Here is a 22195-nt window from a genome sequence, read left to right as displayed (position 1 = left end):
CTCCAATAATATATACCTGACAGGAGCCCATACATTCTACTGCCTCCAATAATATATACCTGACAGGAGCCCATACATTCTCCTACCTCCAATAATATATACCTGACAGGAGCCCATAGATTCTCCTGCCTCCAATAATATATACCTGACAGGAGCACATACATTCTCCTTCCTCCAATAATATATATCTGACAGGAGCCCATACATTCTCCTTCCTCCAATAATATATACCTGACAGGAGCCCATACATTCTCCTTCCTCCAATAATATATACGTGACAGGAGCCCAAAGATTCTGCTGCCTCCAATAATATATACCTGACAGGAGCCCATACATTCTCCTGCCTCCAATAATATATACCTGACAGGAGCCCATATATTCTGATGCATCCAATAATATATACCTGACAGGAGCCCATACATTCTCCTGCCTCCAAAAATATATACCTGACAGGAGCCCATACATTCTCCTGCCTCCAATAATATATACCTGACAGGAGCCCATACATTCTCCTTCCTTCAATAATATATACCTGACAGGAGCCCATACATTCTCCTTCCTCCAATAATATATACCTGACAGGAGCCCATGCATTCTGATGCATCCAATAATATATACCTGACAGGAGCCCATATATTCTCCTACCTCCAATAATATATACCTGACAGGAGCCCATAGATTCTCCTTCCTCCAATAATATATACCTGACAGGAGCCCATACATTCTGATGCATCCAATAATATATACCTGACAGAAGCCCATACATTCTCCTACCTCCAATAATATATACCTGACAGGAGCCCATACATTCTCCTTCCTCCAATAATATATACCTGACAGAAGCCCATACATTCTGCTGCCTCCAATAATATATACCTGACAGGAGCCCATAGATTCTGCTGCCTCCAATAATATATACCTGACAGGAGCCCATACATTCTCCTGCCTCCAATAATATATACCTGACAGGAGCCCATACATTCTGCTGCCTCCAATAATATATACCTGACAGGAGTCCATACATTCTGCTGCCTCTCATAATATATACCTGACAGGAGCCCATAGATTCTCCTGCCTCCAATAATATATACCTGACAGGAGCCCATACATTCTGCTGCCTCCAATAATATATACCTGAGAGGAGCCTATAGATTCTCCTGCCTCCAATAATATATACCTGACAGGAGCCCATACATTCTCCTGCCTCCAATAATATATACCTGACAGGGGCCCATACATTCTCCTGCCTCCAATAATATATACCTGACAGGGGCCCATAGATTCTCCTGCCTCCAATAATATATACCTGACAGGAGCCCATAGATTCTGCTGCCTCCAATAATATATACCTGACAGGAGCCCATAGATTCTGCTGCCTCCAATAATATATACCTGACAGGAGTCCATACATTCTGCTGCCTCCAATAATATATACCTGACAGTAGCCCATACATTCTCCTGCCTCCAATAATATATACCTGACAGGAGCCCATACATTCTCCTGCCTCCAATAATATATACCTGACAGTAGCTCATACATTCTCCTGCCTCCAATAATATATACCTGCCCATAGCCCATACATTCTGCTGCCTCCAATAATATATACCTGACAGGAGCCTATAGATTCTCCTGCCTCAAATAATATATACCTGACAGGAGCACATACATTCTCCTGCCTCCAATAATATATACCTGACAGGGGCCCATACATTCTCCTGCCTCCAATAATATATACCTGACAGGGGCCCATAGATTCTCCTGCCTCCAATAATATATACCTGACAGGAGCCCATAGATTCTGCTGCCTCCAATAATATATACCTGACAGGAGTCCATACATTCTCCTGCCTCCAATAATATATATCTGACAGGAGCCCATACATTCTCCTGCCTCCAATAATATATACCTGTCAGGAGCCCATACATTCTCCTGCCTCCAATAATATATACCTGACAGGGGCCCATAGATTCTCCTGCCTCCAATAATATATACCTGACCGGAGCCCATAGATTCTGCTGCCTCCAATAATATATACCTGACAGGGGCCCATACATTCTCCTGCTTCAAATAATATATACCTGTCAGGAGCCCATACATTCTCCTGCCTCCAATAATATATACCTGACAGGGGCCCATACATTCTCCTGCCTCCAATAATATATACCTGACAGGAGCCCATACATTCTCCTGCCTCCAATAATATATACCTGACAGGAGCCCATACATTCTCCTGCCTCCAATAATATATACCTGACAGGAGCCCATACATTCTCCTGCCTCCAATAATATATACCTGACAGGGGCCCATAGATTCTCCTGCCTCCAATAATATATACCTGACCGGAGCCCATAGATTCTGCTGCCTCCAATAATATATACCTGACAGGGGCCCATACATTCTCCTGCTTCAAATAATATATACCTGTCAGTAGCCCATACATTCTCCTGCCTCCAATAATATATACCTGACAGGGGCCCATACATTCTCCTGCCTCCAATAATATATACCTGACAGGAGCCCATACATTCTCCTGCCTCCAATAATATATACCTGACAGGAGCCCATACATTCTCCTGCCTCCAATAATATATACCTGACAGGAGCCCATACATTCTCCTGCCTCCAATAATATATACCTGACAGGAGCCCATACATTCTGCAGCCTCCAATAATATATACCTGACAGGAGCCCATACATTCTACTGCCTCCAATAATATATACCTGACAGGAGCCCATACATTCTGCTGCCTCCAATAATATATACCTGACAGGAGCCCATAGATTCTGCTGCCTCCGATAATGTATACTTGACAGGAGTCCATACATTCTCCTGCCTCCAATAATATATACCTGACAGGAGCCCATACATTCTCCTGCTTCCAATAATATATACCTGACAGGAGCCCATACATTCTCCTGCTTCCAATAATATATACCTGACAGGAGCCCATAGATTCTGCTGCCTCCGATAATATATACCTGACAGGGGCCCATACATTCTCCTGCTTCAAATAATATATACCTGTCAGGAGCCCATACATTCTCCTGCCTCCAATAATATATACCTGACAGGGGCCCATACATTCTCCTGCCTCCAATAATATATACCTGACAGGAGCCCATACATTCTCCTGCCTCCAATAATATATACCTGACAGGAGCCCATACATTCTCCTGCCTCCAATAATATATACCTGACAGGAGCCCATACATTCTCCTGCCTCCAATAATATATACCTGACAGGAGCCCATACATTCTGCAGCCTCCAATAATATATACCTGACAGGAGCCCATACATTCTACTGCCTCCAATAATATATACCTGACAGGAGCCCATACATTCTGCTGCCTCCAATAATATATACCTGACAGGAGCCCATAGATTCTGCTGCCTCCGATAATATATACTTGACAGGAGTCCATACATTCTCCTGCCTCCAATAATATATACCTGACAGGAGCCCATACATTCTCCTGCTTCCAATAATATATACCTGACAGGAGCCCATACATTCTCCTGCTTCCAATAATATATACCTGACAGGAGCCCATACATTCTCCTGCCTCCAATAATATATACCTGACAGGAGCCCATACATTCTCCTGCTTCCAATAATATATACCTGACAGGAGCCCATAGATTCTGCTGCCTCCGATAATATATACTTGACAGGAGTCCATACATTCTCCTGCCTCCAATAATATATACCTGACAGGAGCCCATACATTCTCCTGCCTCCAATAATATATACCTGACAGGAGCCCATACACTCTGCTGCCTCCAATAATATATACCTGACAGGAGCCCATAGATTCTGCTGCCTCCGATATTATATACCTGACAGGAGCCCATACATTCTCCTGCCTCCAATAATATATACCTAATAGGAGCCCATACATTCTCCTGCCTCCAATAATATATACCTGTCAGGAGCCCATACGCTCTGCTGCCTCCAATAATATGTACCTGACAGGAGCCCATACATTCTCCTGCCTCCAATAATATATACCCGACAGGAGCCCATACATTCTCCTGCCTCCAATAATATATACCTGACAGGAGCCCATACATTCTCCTGCCTCCAATAATATATACCCGACAGGAGCCCATACATTCTCCTGCCTCCAATAATATATACCTGATAGGAGCCCATACCCTCTGCTGCCTCCAATAATATATACCTGACAGGAGCCCATACATTCTGCTGCCTCCAATAATATATACCTGACAGGAGCCCATAGATTCTCCTGCCTCTAATAATATATACCTGACAGGAGCCCATACATTCTCCTGCCTCCAATACTATATACCTGACAGGAGCCCATACATTCTCCTGCCTCCAATAATATATACCTGACAGAAGCCCATACATTCTCCTGCCTCCAATAATATATACCTGATAGGAGCCCATAGATTCTCCTGCCTCCAATAATATATACCTGACAGGAGCCCATAGATTCTGCTGCCTCCAATAATATATGCCTGACAGGAGCCCATAGATTCTGCTGCCTCCAATAATATATACCTGACAGGAGCCCATACATTCTCCTGCCTCCAATAATATATACCTGACAGGAGCCCATACATTCTCCTGCCTCCAATAATATATACCTGACAGAAGCCCATACATTCTCCTGCCTCCAATAATATGTACCTGACAGGAGCCCATACATTCTCCTGCCTCCAATAATATATACCTGACAGGAGCCCATACATTGTCCTGCCTCCAATAATATATACCTGACAGGAGCCCATACATTCTGCTGCTTCCAATAATATATACCTGACAGGAGCCTATAGATTCTCCTGCCTCCAATAATATATACCTGACAGGAGCCCATACATTCTCCTGCCTCCAATAATATATACCTGACAGGGGCCCATACATTCTCCTGCCTCCAATAATATATACCTGACAGGGGCCCATAGATTCTCCTGCCTCCAATAATATATACCTGACAGGAGCCCATAGATTCTGCTGCCTCCAATAATATATACCTGACAGGAGTCCATACATTCTCCTGCCTCCAATAATATATACCTGTCAGGAGCCCATACATTCTCCTGCCTCCAATAACATATACCTGACAGGGGCCCATACATTCTGCTGCTTCAAATAATATATACCTGTCAGGAGCCAATACATTCTCCTGCCTCCAATAATATATACCTGACAGGGGCCCATACATTCTCCTGCCTCCAATAATATATATCTGACAGGAGCCCATACATTCTCCTGCCTCCAATAATATATACCTGACAGGAGCCCATACATTCTGCTGCCTCCAATAATATATTCCTGACAGGAGCCCATACATTCTGCTGCCTTCAATAATATATACCTGACAGGAGCCCATACATTCTCCTGCCTCCAATAATATATACCTGACAGGAACCCATACATTCTGCTGCCTCCAATAATATATACCTGACAGGAGCCCATACATTCTGCTGCCTCCAATAATATATACCTGACAGGAGCCCATAGATTCTGCTGCCTCCAATAATATATACCTGACAGGAGCCCATAGATTCTGCTGCCTCCGATAATATATACCTGACAGGAGTCCATACATTCTCCTGCCTCCAATAATATATATCTGACAGGAGCCCATACATTCTCCTGCCTCCAATAATATATACCTGACAGGAGCCTATACATTCTCCTGCCTCCAATAATATATACCTGTCAGGAGCCCATACATTCTCCTGCCTCCAATAATATATACCTGACAGGAGACCATACATTCTGCTGCCTCCAATAATATATACCTGACAGGAGCCCATACATTCTCCTGCCTCCAATAATATATACCTGTCAGGAGCCCATACATTCTCCTGCCTCCAATAACATATACCTGACAGGGGCCCATACATTCTGCTGCTTCAAATAATATATACCTGTCAGGAGCCCATACATTCTCCTGCCTCCAATAATATATACCTGACAGGGGCCCATACATTCTCCTGCCTCCAATAATATATATCTGACAGGAGCCCATACATTCTCCTGCCTCCAATAATATATACCTGACAGGAGCCCATACATTCTGCTGCCTCCAATAATATATTCCTGACAGGAGCCCATACATTCTGCTGCCTTCAATAATATATACCTGACAGGAGCCCATACATTCTCCTGCCTCAAATAATATATACCTGACAGGAGCCCATACATTCTGCTGCCTCCAATAATATATACCTGACAGGAGCCCATACATTCTGCTGCCTCCAATAATATATACCTGACAGGAGCCCATACATTCTGCTGCCTCCAATAATATATACCTGACAGGAGCCCATACATTCTCCTGCCTCCAATAATATATACCTGACAGGAGCCCATACATTCTACTGCCTCCAATAATATATACCTGACAGGAGCCAATACATTCTCCTGCCTCCAATAATATATACCTGACAGGAGCCCTTACATTCTCCTGCCTCCAATAATATATACCTGACAGGAGCCCATAGATTCTGCTGCCTCCAATAATATATACCTGACAGGAGCCCATACATTCTGCTGCCTCCAATAATATATACCTGACAGGAGCCAATACATTCTCCTGCCTCCAATAATATATACCTGACAGGAGCCCTTACATTCTCCTGCCTCCAATAATATATACCTGAAAGGAGCCCATAGATTCTCCTGCCTCCAATAATATATACCTGACAGGAGCCCATACATTCTGCTGCCTCCAATAATATATACCTGACAGAAGCCCATACATTCTCCTGCCTCCAATAATATATACCTGACAGTAGCCCATACATTCTCCTGCCTCCAATAATATATACCTGACAGGAGCCCATACATTCTCCTGCCTCCAATAATATATACCTGACAGGAGCCCATAGATTCTGCTGCCTCCAATAATATATACCTGGCAGGAGCCAATACATTCTCCTGCCTCCAATAATATATACCTGACAGGAGCCCATACATTCTCCTGCCTCCAATAATATATACCTGTCAGGAGCCCATACATTCTCCTGCCTCCAATAATATATACCTGACAGGAGACCATACATTCTGCTGCCTCCAATAATATATACCTGACAGGAGCCCATACATTCTCCTGCCTCCAATAATATATACCTGACAGGAGCCAATACATTCTCCTGCCTCCAATAATATATACCTGACAGGAGCCCTTACATTCTCCTGCCTCCAATAATATATATCTGACAGGAGCTCATACATTCTCCTGCCTCCAATAATATATACCTGACAGGAGCCCATACATTCTCCTGCCTCCAATAATATATACCTGACAGGAGCCCATAGATTCTCCTGCCTCCAATAATATATACCTGACAGGAGCCCATACATTCTGCTGCCTCCAATAATATATACCTGACAGGAGCCCATAGATTCTCCTGCCTCCAATAATATATACCTGACAGGAGCCCATACATTCTCCTGCCTCCAATAATATATATCTGACAGGAGCTCATACATTCTCCTGCCTCCAATAATATATACCTGTCAGGAGCCCATAGATTCTCCTGCCTCCAATAATATATACCTGACAGGAGCCCATACATTCTGCTGCCTCCAATAATATATACCTGACAGGAGCCCATACATTCTCCTGCCTCCAATAATATATACCTGACAGGAGCCCATACATTCTACTGCCTCCAATAATATATACCTGACAGGAGCCAATACATTCTCCTGCCTCCAATAATATATACCTGACAGGAGCCCTTACATTCTCCTGCCTCCAATAATATATACCTGACAGGAGCCCATACATTCTGCTGCCTCCAATAATATATACCTGACAGGAGCCCATACATTCTGCTGCCTCCAATAATATATACCTGACAGGAGCCAATACATTCTCCTGCCTCCAATAATATATACCTGACAGGAGCCCTTACATTCTCCTGCCTCCAATAATATATACCTGAAAGGAGCCCATAGATTCTCCTGCCTCCAATAATATATACCTGACAGGAGCCCATACATTCTGCTGCCTCCAATAATATATACCTGACAGAAGCCCATACATTCTCCTGCCTCCAATAATATATACCTGACAGTAGCCCATACATTCTCCTGCCTCCAATAATATATACCTGACAGGAGCCCATACATTCTCCTGCCTCCAATAATATATACCTGACAGGAGCCCATAGATTCTGCTGCCTCCAATAATATATACCTGGCAGGAGCCAATACATTCTCCTGCCTCCAATAATATATACCTGACAGGAGCCCATACATTCTGCTGCCTCCAATAATATATACCTGACAGGAGTCCATACATTCTGCTGCCTCCAATAATATATACCTGACAGGAGCCCATACATTCTCCTGCCTCCAATAATATATACCTGACAGGAGCCCATACATTCTCCTGCCTCCAATAATATATACCTGACAGGAGCCCATACATTCTCCTGCCTCCAATAATATATACCTGACAGGAGCCCATACATTCTCCTGCCTCCAATAATATGTACCTGACAGGAGCCCATACTTTCTGCTGCCTCCAATAATATATACCTGAGAGGAGCCCATACATTCTCCTGCCTCCAATAATATATACCTGACAGGAGCCCATATATTCTGCTGCCTGCAATAATATATACCTGACAGGAGCCCATACATTCTCCTGCCTCCAATAATATATACCTGACAGGAGCCCATACATTCTCCTGGTACCAATAATATATACCTGACAGGAGCGCATACATTCTGCTGCCTGCAATAATATATACCTGACAGGAGCCCATACATTCTGCTGCCTCCAATAATATATACCTGACAGGAGCCCATACATTCTCCTGCCTCCAATAATATATACCTGACAGGAGCCCATACATTCTCCTGCCTCCAATAATATATACCTGGCAGGATCCCTTAGATTCTTTTGCAGCTGCCTGGGGCGATGCCGGGTCCATCCTCCACAGTGCGCACAAGAAGCAGTCCCAGGGCGACGACGTCATCGCCATGAAACTGACCTCCTGCCGCTGTCCCCATCACTAATCATATCGGCAGTGCTGTCAATATGATTAGCAAACCGGGGGGGCCCTCTGTTCTCTGTAGAGGGCCTAGGGGGTGGGGCTTTGGGGCGCGGCCATCAGGACCCGGGGCCCACCGGGGGTTTTCCCGATCCTCCCGTGGGCCAGTCCGCCCCTGACTGTGTTGGGGGTCACCATGCATTTCCGGTGGAGGTAGGTACAGTAGGGCAGTAGGGTCATTATACTGTGCATGTGGTGGAATTCTCCATGGGGGTATCATACTGTGTTTGGGGGGGCACTTTTATTGGCATCATACTTTAGGGGGGAATGAAAGAGGGATCTGGGACTTCAGCAGGTGGAAAATTACTGTGTAAAGGCTGGAAAGTTGTGAGAACTGCTCTACTATGACCTCGACAATTATTTACATTTTTTTTTGGGGGGGGGCAATTAGAACTTCTGCTATGGGGCACCATGAGTTCTATGTACGCCCTTGTAAGCAGGCATTCCACAGCAGGCATAGCACACAGCAACGTACAGGCTCATATGAAATAATGGCTCATGTCCAATAACCTACTGAATAAAGGGACAATACGTCTGTCATAATTAAGAATAATTCGCCCCCGCACCAGGCCAGGATGTGTCGTCACACTTGTCATTACGGAGCTCCCTTGTTACCCTGCCTGTGGACAGGCTTCAGAGGAGACCGTGATTTCTGCTATATGCAGCATTACTATGGTATGGTAGTGTATAGTACAAGCGATCAGACGATCGCAGCTTCAAGTCCTCTAAGGGGACTATTAGGAACAATGAAAAGTAAAAAAAAGAAAAAAAGTTTTAAAAAATATGAAGAAAAAACAAAAACAAAAGTTCAAATCACCCCCCCCCCCCTTTTCCCTTATTGAAAATACGGATATTAAAAAAAATATATATATATATACATATGTGGTATCACGGTTTTCAGAAAGGTCCGATTTAAAAATAATTAACCCGATCTGTAAACACTAAAAACGGAAAAAATTTAAGAACGACAAAATTATGTTTTTTTGGTTGCCGCAATTCCACAAAAAATGTTGTAACAAGCGATCAAAAAGTCACATCTATCCCAAAATGGTATCAATAACAACACTGTCTCCCCCGACAAAAAAATAAGCCGTCACACAGCTCTATTGACAGAAAAATGAAAATGTTATGGGTCTCAGAAAATGGCGACACAACCCAAAAAATATTTTTTGGGCAAACGTCTGATTTTTTTTTCACCCCTAAAATTATAATAAAAAAAAAACTCGACATGTTTGATACCACCGTAATCGTACTGATGAGCAGAATCATATCGTGAGGTCATTTGTGCCACAAAATGTACAACATAAAAACAGTTCTCAAAAAAAACAATATCAGAATTGCATTTTTTTTTCACAATTTCTTGGATTTATTTTTTTTCAGTTTTCCAGTTCACTATATGGTAAAATCGATAGTGTCATTCAATAGTACAACCCAGTCCCGCAAAAAAAAAAAAGCCCTCATAAGGCTATAGGGACGGGAAAAAAAAAGTTATTTCTCTGGGAAGAAGAAGAGGAAAAAACGGAAAGAAAAAAAAAACGGAAAATCTTGCGGAAAAATAATCCGTGGAAAAAGTGAAGTTTTTTTCTTTTTAAAGAAAGAGCAAAGATAAGGCGTCCTTACAAATACTTTTTAACTCTATCATTTCCAGAGCGCACAGCTTAAAGGGATCGGTGCTTCTCAGATAGAAAAGTCAGATAACCGACACGGGTGTCGGGAAGTTTTTCGATTTCGCCTTACGGCACGGAGACTTCATGAATACGGCGTCACAGTCACAATAAGAGGCTGATGTAAAAAAAAAAAAAAAAGAAAATGGAGACTCCTCCCCTCTATGTGACTGATCACATGACGGTGACATCACACAGGTCCTGTACGCACACGGTGCGGCGGCGGTGGAGGTATGTGCGTGTTCTTGGCTGCGTATTATTAACCCCTTTAGGACTGGATCGACCGACAGACGGTGAAGGTTTTCTTTGCGGGATAAGTTGTAGCGTTTAACCCCTTCCTGACTCTCTTTGTCTTCGCTCCTCTCCTTCTTTCCTCCCCTTCTTCCATAACTTTGTTATTTTCCGTCCCTATAACCATACGGGGGATTGTTTTTTGCGGGACGAGTTGTACTTTTGAATGACACCATCCGTATTATCATATGATGCACTGGAAAAGGGGAAAAAGTTCCAAAGACGGCGAGATAGCAAAAAAAAAAAAAAAAAGTTAAATTCCACAATTGTTTTTTTTGGGGGGGTTTTATTTACCTTCTTCACTACACGGTAAAACTGACCTAATATGATTCCTCAGGTCAGTACGAGTGCGTGGATACCAGACATGTAGAGATTTTGTTTTTTATTTAAGTGGTGAAAAAAAAAAAGTTAAGACATTTGTAAAAATAATAAATATATTTTTGCTTTTATCGACGTTTTCCGAGACCCCTAACATTTTCAATATTTGGGCTCTGGGGCTGGGTGAGGGCTTATTTTTTGCACCGAGTCTATGCTTTTATAGATATCACTTCGGGACAGATAAGATGTTTTGATCGCCTGTTATTATATTTTCTTGCGTTGTTTCAGCAGCAAAAAGCCCCACAATTCTGATGGTTTGATTTTTTTTTTCCCGTCAGATTAATTAACTTTATATTTTGATAGATAGGACTTTTACAGACACAGCGATACCCTGGCCTTATGGGTTTACAGTCTACAGTATAATGGGGAAGGAGACCGTAAGTTGGGGGTCACAGCATCTCTGGTAGTGTTGAGATGGCAGCCCCGAAGGAGGTGAGGTGGCAGCGGGGTCATTGCTGGCTGTAGCTTTCTTGAAGAGATGGGTTTTCAAGTTTCGCCTGAAAGTTCCAAATGTAAGTGATAATCGGACGTGTTGGGACATAGAATTCCAGAGGAAGGAGGATACTCGGGAGAAGTCTTGGAGACTATTGGGTGAGCAAGGTATGAGGGTGGAGGAGAGAAGAAGGACTTGGGAGGACTAGTGGTTATATGTGGGGAGAGTTTGGAGATATATAGAGAAAACAGATTATGGATGGCTTTGTAGATCAATTTTAGTAGTTTTAACTGGATACATTGGGAATTGGGAGCCAGTGAAGGGATTTGCAGAGGGGAGAAGTAGAGGAGGAGGAGAGAGGTGGATTTGTTGGGTTGTAGAGTTAAGGACTGTTAAATATACATATTTTGCATATTTATTTATACAGGACTTCTTACCAAATGCGATACTCCAAAGAAAATGTCACAATAATTCTTATAAAAAATGTAGTGGTTTATTGTATTGTCCACCAAAAATAATAATTTCTCACATAACATCTGTTTTTATATATTGCGCTACTATCTACCCTCAGCTAAGTGTATAGAAATAACACATGTAATGTCAGCAAAACTTTCTATTAGGGTGAAGCAATGTACCCAGTACAGAGTTGACATAAGAAATTAATAACTTGATTATTTAACCAGGACAGACTAGAGAGGAGCGAGAGTGTTAGCAGGTAGGACACATAGGAGGATATTGCAGTAGTCGAGGCAGGAGATGATGAGGGCATGTACTAGCATTTTAGTAGATTCAGGATTGAGGAAAGTAAGTATTCTGGAAATATTTTTGAGTTGGAGGTGGAAAGAGCTTGGATGTGCAGTTTGAAGGACAAGGCAGAGTCAAAGGACACTCCAAGGCAGTGGACCTCTGGTACAGGGGAAAGCGTGATGTCATTTATTGTGATAGATAGATTGATCGCGTAGGGAAATTAAGTAGGATGGAGGAAAGATGATGAGTTTGGTTTTGTCCACGTTGAGTTTTAGGAAGCGAGAGGAGAAGTAGGAGGATATGGCTGATATACATTCTGGGCAGCAGAGAGGTGACGTCTGGGCCAGAGAGGTAGATCTGAGTGTCATCAGCATATGGATGGTAAGGTAAGCCATGGGACTTCGACTTGTCCCAGGCTAAAGGTATAAATGGAAAAGAGTAGGGAGTTCCAGGAAAGGGCTTTGAGGGACAACGTCAAGCAGAGGGTGGTAGTATGGGAATGGGAGATGCTAAATCCAGTTAGTGAGTTATGAAGTGATCATGGAGAGGGCAAGGTCTTTGATGCCAAAGTGAAGAGAAAATCCATAGTAGGAGAGAGTGGTCGACTGTGTTGAAGGCAGAGGACAGGTCTAGGAGGCGAACAAAAAATTGTCTGTTAGCTTTGGCAGTAAATAAGTCGTTAGTAATTTTGGTCTGGGCAGTTTCAGTGGAGTGGTTCAGACAGAATCTGGATTGTAGGCTGTTGAATAGTGAGTTAGATGAGAGGTGGGAGGAAAGTTCAGTGTGGAAATGCTGTTCGAGGAGTTTGGAGGCGCACAGAAGCAGCGATATGGGGCGATAGCTGGATGTAGAGGTTGGGTCAACTGATGGATTCTTTAGGATTTGTGTGATTGTGGCATGTTTTAAAGCAGAAGGTACGGTACCAGAAGTTAATGATAGATTGAAGAGATGGGTTAGGGCTGAGATAAGTTGTGTAGTGATGAGTTTGGGGAGGAGGTAGGATGGGATCGGGTCCAGTGTACAAGTGGTAAGGTATGATTTGGAGAGAAGATGAGTAAGCTCTCCTTCAGTGATTGTGGGGAGGAAGGCTATGGGGGAAGGGCATTCGTCTTTTATATGGAGGGATTGTGGTGGTTGATTAGTAAAGACCTGCCTGATTTGGTTGATCTTGTTTATGAAATATGCGGCAAAGTCTTCTGCAGAGATGGGTGAGGTTGGAAGTGGCATTGGTGGGCAGAGGAGGCAGCTAGAAGTGTTGAATAACTATTTGGGGTTGTGAGATGAGTATGTGTAATCTCTGCTTGTAGTGCAACTGGGCATTTCTTCAGAGTCTACTCTGAGGGTGTGCACTTTCACCCCTCCCTCCCAGACGCTGCCAGTCAGAGCACTAGCAGTCTGTCACTGCAGAGCTTTGATTAGCAGGAACTAGGAGGGATAAAAGCACATGCCCCTAGAGAAGTCTCTAAAGAAACTTGAAGTTGAGCTACAAGTAGATGCTGCCATTACCATGTTTGATGGTGGGGATTGTATTTTCAGAGTGATGTGCAGTGTTGGTTTTCCACCACACATAGCGTAATGCATTTAGCCCCAAAAGTTCTCGCTTGGTCTTATCTAACCAGAGCACCTTCTTCCACATGCCATGTAGGGGACACAGCTAGCAAGTAGAAGAAAGTGCTCTGGTCAGATTAGACCTAACTAGAACATTTTGGGATAAATGCAAAACGCTATTTATGGCAGAAAACTAACATTGCACATCACCCTGAAAACACCATCCCCACCGTCAAATATGGTGGTGATAGCATCATGTGGGGAGGCTTTTCTTCAGCAGGGACAGGGAAGCTGGTTAAAGTTGAGGGTAAGATGCATGGAGCTAAAAGGGGTACTTAAGCAGTGTGGTCTTATTTTTCATAATGGCACATAGTGAGTATGGTGACTTATTTACATCTGTAGTCATCAATATAGGAGGTTATCTCCCAATGCTTTTTATATATACTTATAATATGATTGTTTTTTGAATTGGTGCCACATTCCTCCAGGTACAAGTATATTGCCATTATACAGCGACAAGCAAAAGGGTAACAATGTTTTGAACTTTTGACTTTCAGGCTCCATATCTCACCATCCACTACTGCTTCCAACTTGAGACTACCGTCATTTTATAGACAATCATCTTGGCTATCTCATACATAAATTTGACTTGCAACTATTTAGCATACGATTAGTTATGCAGATTCTTGTCATGTCACTTCATTGTTACTGTTTTGCTCCCGGTGGTGGAAAAATCTTTTTTCTTCCTTTATAGTACAAATTACGACCTGTTCTCACATTCCCTAATAGTTCAGTGTGTTATGAGGTTGATTCCCATGGAAAGGTCACTGATTCAAATCGAGGAGCAGCCATGAAGAAGATTTTCCAAGAAATGAGAAACAGAATCATCCAGCACATCGATAGCGGATTTTCGGCCTAGAACATTGCCAAACTGCATCATGTGAGTGATATGACAGTTAGAAGAATATGAAATGAAGTCCGTCCATCCATTCTAAAGCCAAGAGGTGGACGTCCAGGCAAAATATTGGAGTCAACAAGTTGGTTCATCACAAGATTTATCAGTTCTGGAGCAACAAATACGGCAGTGGAGGTGGCTTGTAGGCTTCGTAATAGTGAGATCACAGACATCCATGCAAGCACTGTCCTATCCAAGTCTGGAATGATGGCCCGAAAAAAGGTGAAGAAGCATCGACTTTAACATCGTCATAAGAAGCGTCGGCTCGAGTTTGAAAACAAGTACGAAAAGTGGACAGTGAAAGATTGGAAACGGGTGATTTGGAGCGATGAGACGAAAGTCAATAGATTAGGCTTTGATGGGTGCAAATGGGTCTGGAAGAAACAAGGGAAAAAGGAGCTAACAGATCGAAAAATTAAAGGAACAGTCAAGTTCTGTGGATGAAGCCTGATGATATGAGGTTGTTTCACAGCCACTGTTAAGGAGAGCGGTTGCAGACAACTTTATTTAATGGAATGCTACCGACCCCAGGGTCCGCGATGCAGCCTAGAGGACTGCTGCCGAACACTTTCCGGGTGGAAAGGCAAACGACAACTAAATGATAAACCCTTCCGTGTTAACTTCACACCGGACAGGGTATAGCGGTACGCTCTATCTCCGTTTACAGCACGGAGGAGAGAGCGACCGGCGACGCACCTAACAATTATCTTAGTCCTTCGTGTTAACGCACACGGAAGGGTAAGACGGTTCGCACAATCTCCAAGAACCGCAGGGAGACGTGCGACCGTGGGAACAGCAGTAGCCCTGTCTTTGATACAGGCGCTACGCTATGGGGATTGGCGCTAAAGCGGTTCACACAATCTCCAAGAACCGCAGGGAGACGTGTGACCGGACTATGAGCAGTAGCCCTGTCTACGGTACAGGCGCTACGCTATAGGAGACGGCGCTAGCGTGCGGGTGTGATTCCCGCCGGGTATTCAAGCACTCAGCCGGCGTGCTACCGGACTGAGCAAACCCGCTCTAATTAGCTCACAAGCGGCTCGGGGTGTAAGGCGAACCCCCTAGTTAGAGCCAGTCAGCGAGGCGAAGCTACCTGCCTACTTTTTCTACCTGCCTAGCTAAAGCTATGGCTCTACGTGGAGCCCAGAGTAAGCGTGCACACCACAAACAGCTAGCTCAAATGATCTGAGCGCGCCGCCATGTTTGTGGGCGGTCCTTTCAAAGATTAAGCCCTGCCCCACTGTCGCACCATTGGTGACGACACCCGTGACCAATCAGGCGGTGCCAGGTCACCGGGTCAGGTGGGTGCCAACCCACCAATCATGATCCGCCAGGTCACGGACATGCTCAGTGCGGCAAATCCTGGACTTAGATTCCGCAAGCCCTGTCTCCCTCTGCAACCCAGGCTTAACATTGCTAGGCACAACTACCTGGGAGACAAACGGTGCTCGCGGACCAGCCAGGCGTTGGGGTTGATGGTGATGCTGAGCAGCATCAGCCCTGGCTGGACTGAAATGGGAGACCACAGAAGGTCCTGGACCCATTTTGAATCCAGTACCAGACTGATGCCTAACAGCCAAAGGCGCTGGATACTTGACCAGTATCAATGGTGGTCTCAATGCTGAGCTATATGTGATTATCCTACAAGACGAGTTACTTCATACACTCGAGTACTATGGGTATGAAAAGGACGACATAGTGTTCCAGCAGGACAATGACTCAAAGCATACTTTGAGATTGGTGAAGAAATGCTTTAATGACAATGAAGTAGAGGTGGTAGATTGGCCTTCACAGTCCCCAGACCTCAACCCAATCAAACACTTGTGGCTAGAGTTGAAGAAAAAGCTGTATACATACCCAAGTGAATCGACCAGTATGCACCAACTGTGGAAGCGTGTAGAAGAGACCTGGGATCAGATTTCGGTCGAGACATGCTTGAGTCTGATTAAGAACATGCCCAGAAGGATTCAGGCAGTGTTGAAAGCCAAAAGTGGATTTACAAAATACTAACAATTTAAATTTAGGATTTTATGAGCAAAACAGTAACAATGTAGAGACATGATAAGAATTTGTATAACTAATCCTATGCTAAATAGTTGCAAATCAAATTTATGTATGAGATAGCCAAGATGATGGTCTATAAAATGATGGTAGTCTCATATTGGAAGCCGTAGTGGATGGTGAGATATGGAGCCTGAAAGTCAAAAGTGCAAAACATTGTTACCCTTTTGCTTGTCACTGTAATAGTTGTCATATATACTTTATGCTCCTGGTAGTTTTTTGATATATAATTCACCAACTTAATAATGTTGTCTGCAGTTATGTGTATTTTTCATGCTTCTTTGACCACACTGCAGATTCTTACTTTAATTGGGTTTTATGAGGTTTATAAGGGTAATTGTGTTGTGTCTTGTAGTTGTGATTACATTGTATAATGTTTTTGATATTATTCATACTTTATTATTGTTGTGGTGGTAAATAATATAGAATTATGTACAATTTATTGATACCCCCAATAGTGCATTAGATTTTGGTTATTTGAATATGGGTTTAAATATCCAGTTTGCTCTAATATCAATGAGACAAGTCTGTTGGAGGATAGAGTGGAGTCCTTTTTTGAGGTGGTCAAAGATGTATCAGGTGGTAAGCTGAGATTCAGGGACACAGGTGCTGCCCTGTTAAAGTGGTTACGAATTTCTTGGGCGTTAGGGGTGGTTATCCTGGTTCTTTACTAAGACATTTGGATGGTTTTGAATTATCTAAATGTCAGTTTATTCCGGTATTCTGGGAATTTGTGACACGTCTGGACGAGAAGCCCAATGAATATGGGTTGAATTTTTTTTTGCATTGAGGCTGCGACAAAGGCGTCGCGTTTGGGTGACGAGATGGTTTGGCATGTTGGAATCTTCAAGGTTTCTTTCTTATGTTCGCCCTCATTTGGTTACGTTGTAAATGATTTGCTTTGGAATTTTTATATTTTGTGGTATGGTAGTTTTGTATTAATCTAGTTGGTTGTTTTATCGTATATCCATGCCTGATTTGGATCCTTGGGCACTCGTATGTTTTCTGAGGGGCATTACTGGCTGATATGCGCCCTGATGGTCAGCAGTTTGGGCAGGCTAGTTCTATGTCGACAGTCAGATGGCTGGGAATCCAAGGATGTTACCGGAATTTTCCCACTACCACCAAGTGGACTGTTCTCCTGATGTGTCGGTGTTGCATGTTGGGGGGAACGACTTTGGTGTCAGATCCTCCAAGGAACTAATCCGGGACATAAAATTTGATTTGTTGCAGTTGTGGTCGTCCTATCCAGGGATCATAATTGTATGGTCGGACATTGTGGCTCAGATTACTTGGAGGTATGCGAGGTCGGTCGATATTCTGAACAAGACAATAATTTAAGTTAATAGATTGTGGTGCAGTGAAAAGACTTGGAGACTCCTTCAAGAGATTATTTGAGTATCGATCACGTCCATCTTAACGTGATTGGCGCAGATCTCTGGATGCTGGGATTTTGAGATGACGTGGAGCAAGCTTTGGAGGTGTGGCGGAAGCAGTCCGTGTAAGGTGTCACACGGTCAAGTCTGTGGCGAGAAATAAGTCTGGGTCAGAGGCTCGTTAAGTGCCATGTCCTTTTCCATGAAGGGCGCTATTGGGGGGATAGTAACTTCAGTTACATCTCAACATAACTGGCGGACGTAGGTCCTGCATGGTTAAGGGTATTAACCCTGTGGTGGTAATACCTTACTCCCTGGGTGTGATGCGGCCAGGGAAATTTCTCTAGGTTTGCCTCTGGCCTAGACCTATTAGCCTTTATGTAGAGATTTAAATGTCTACTTCGTTTATAAATGGTGGGGTCGCCATTGTTGTGGGTGCTCCAGGTTTTGTCATGATATGATTTAATAAAAGGCTCCTGTGGTCATTTTTTTACCCAAGTCGCAAGCAGTCTTGTGTCTTATTTACATACTTTAGGTATTAAAAGGGGGGTGTTATGGGTTAATCAATAATTAAACAACCAAATTCCTCTTAGCTTGTCAAGATCAAAACATATTCCGGTGTGAACGGCGCAATTGTCAGATTTATATTTTTAAAATATTACACTTACACTTTCTTATCATTTCATTTACACTTCACAAATACTTGCTGCTTTGTGTTGGTATCACATACAATCTCAATAAAACACATTTAAAGGGGTTGTCCACTACTAGGATAACTACTTCTCATACCCCACACTTAGCCCCGATAAAATAAAAAAAGCCTATACTCACCTCCCAGGCAAGCACCGTCCCGTGGTGTCGAAACTTGTTGGCAGCTGCTATCTACAATTAAACTAAACCCAAACAGAGGAGAAAATACAACATCCACACTGTATATCTCCAATATATCTGCGGTAATTGTACTGATTACTATAAAATGTATGTCATTTTTATATCGTCTCATCTTCTTTTTATTCAGGTTCCTACAAAAAAAGGATCCTAATAAATTCTATATGAAATGACTTTCCCGATCGACTCTTCAAGGATGAATAAGGACAGAGACAAGATGTCGGAGAGGATATTAAACCTCACCCTGGAGATAATCTTCCATCTTACCGGAGAGGTGAGAGGTTGTGATGTCATCACATGACATCATTATCAATGGGAATAACAGGTGATATGACCGGAGAGGTGAGAGGTTCTGATGTCATCACATGACATCATTATCTATGGGAATAACAGGTGATATGACCGGAGAGGTTCTGATGTCATCATATGACATCATTATCTATGGGAATAACAGGTGATATGACCGGAGAGGTGAGAGGTTCTGATGTCATTACTGTCATGATACTGTAAAAGGATTTCCTGGGGCAACTGGCTCCTTCCTTCCTTTCCTGTCCCTCAAGCTAGGAGGACCCTAGGCTATCCCTGTTCCCCAAATTACCCCTGAAGTTGGGGATGCCGGGGTCTCGTATCTCGCTATGCTTCTATTTGCACGATTAACTGTTCCAGAGAGGAATGGGACTGACGTATATACAATAACGCAAATCTGACAGACAGGGATAAAAGAAAACCACAGTCATACAAATGCTCTCACAAAACAACTGAGTGTAAATCAAGAGAACAGTAGCAGGAACAAACTACATGGGAACAGGATTAAGATAAACCCACAAACCAAATCCACTCAGAAATTTCCTGAAAGAAAACCACCAAACAACTGCTACTAATTCAGAACTCTCCTTCAACACCAAACCAGGAAGTGTGAGCTATCACTGGCAATTCCCAAGTGCCAGTGGAGAGCATATAATCCAGAGGGGAGTGGCCAACACAGAACAGCTGAGACAACTCAGGACTGAGAGCTCCAGGAGATCAATAGAACTGATAAACCCTTGCGAAAACGTCATCTTGTTCCGCAAATGGGGGCCGCCATACAGCTCTATCAGCCGAAAAATAAAAAAGTTATAGCTCTCAGAATAAAGCGATGCAAAAAAAATATTTTTTTCTATAAAATAGTTTTATTGTGTAAAAGCGCCAAAACATAAAAAAAGATATAAGTGTAGTATTGCTGTAAATGTACTGACCCGAAGAATAATGCTGCCTGATCACTTTTACCACACGCAGAATGGCATAAAAAAACCCTCAAAAAACAATTCCTGAATTGTTGGTTTTTGTTCATTTTACATCCCAAAAAATAGCGATCAAAAAATGTCACGTACCCAAAAATGGTACCAATAAAAATGTCAACTCGTCCCTCAAAAACAAGCCCTCACATGACTCTGTCGGCCGAAATATGGAAAAATTATAGCTCTCAAAATATGGCGATGCAAAAACTAGATTTTACAAAAAAAAGCGTCTTTTAGCGTGTGACAGCTGTCAATCATAAAAACCCGATATAAATCTGGTATCTCTGTAGTCACACCGACCCGAAGAATAAAGTAATGTAATCACTTATACCACACGAGGAACGGCGTAAAAAATAAATAAAACCAATTCTTCACCTGCTGATGATTTTGTTTATTATGGCTCCCAAAGATCACAGTAAGGCTCTGCGCTGAGCACTTACATCAGAGTTTCCGTGTAAATCTCTGAAATACGTGATTCAGACGGAACCCATGACGGAAGATTCCCTGTAATGAGGCAGATATAGGCCACTGTGGATGCCGTCTGGCCTGTGATCCCACGGTGTCAGTTTTTTTAGGCGTGCATAAAAGTGCGGTTGGCCACAGTTTTATGCACTTCTGAAAAAAAGGACACCGCTACACAGAGGCCAGACGGAGTCCAGAGTAACTCTGCTGCCTCATTATAGTGAATGGATCCCGCAGGGGTTTCATCTGAATTACATCAATTGGAAATTTAGATGGAAACCCCAATGTAAGTGCTCAGCCTAGGGCGGCGGATAAATGTTATGTAAAATGTTCCCAATAAAAGCTTCAACTCAGTCCTCAAAATAAGCTAGTCCCAACTCAGGTCCATTATCTGTTAAAAATATAAGGGACTTCCAAGTTACTGGTAGCAGAAAGGCTCTGGAAAAGCTAAATGGCCCTTGCCCCCCAAAAGAAATTCAGAAAATTTTGTGCTCCCAAATCCAAATGCCTCCCTCCCGTCTGAGCCCCACAATGTGCCTAAACTACATTTAGGGTCAACATGTTTGACATTCCTGTAGCGATGAGAGCTTGCCTAATTTACAGGTGCATGTCTCCAGAAGCACAATCTGGGCACAACGTACCGGTCACTACAGCGTACTGGTCACTTCAACGGCAGTTTGAAATTTTCACTCAGCAACATCCACTGCTGCTTGTTTCTGGAAAAGACCCATGGAGTCAAAATGGTCACTACACCTGTAGGTAAATTCCCAAAGGGGTATAATTTCCAAAATGGGGTCACTTGAGGGGGGATTCTGCTCTTCTAGCACTTAGGGGCTGTGTATATGGAGTCCGCAAACTATTCTACAATAATTTGTTCTCCAAGAGTCAAATAGCGCTCCGTCCCTCCCGAATCTCGCCGTATGGCTAAGCGGTACTGTACAGCCACAAATGGGGTATTGCCACGTTTAGAAGAAATTGTGTGACACATTTCTGCACCATTTTTACCCATTGCCCTGTGTGAAAATGTAAAATCTGAGGGTAAAACATTTTTTTGTGGTAAAAATATA

The 22195-nt window shown here is 43.1% G+C and overlaps 1 pseudogene; it reads left to right on the top strand.

Moving 5' to 3' along the window:
- The window catches only part of LOC141273200 (uncharacterized), a 74506-nt pseudogene that overhangs the window by 20915 nt on the left and 31396 nt on the right, over positions 1-22195 (top strand).

The sequence above is a fragment of the Phyllobates terribilis genome, unplaced genomic scaffold (genome assembly GCF_046119375.1).
Source record: "Phyllobates terribilis strain yellow unplaced genomic scaffold, ASM4611937v1 Scaffold_1__5_contigs__length_1240528914, whole genome shotgun sequence".
Lineage (NCBI taxonomy): Eukaryota > Metazoa > Chordata > Amphibia > Anura > Dendrobatidae > Phyllobates > Phyllobates terribilis.
Note: the sequence above shows the minus strand (reverse complement) of the source record. Positions and strands in the feature narration are given on the sequence as shown.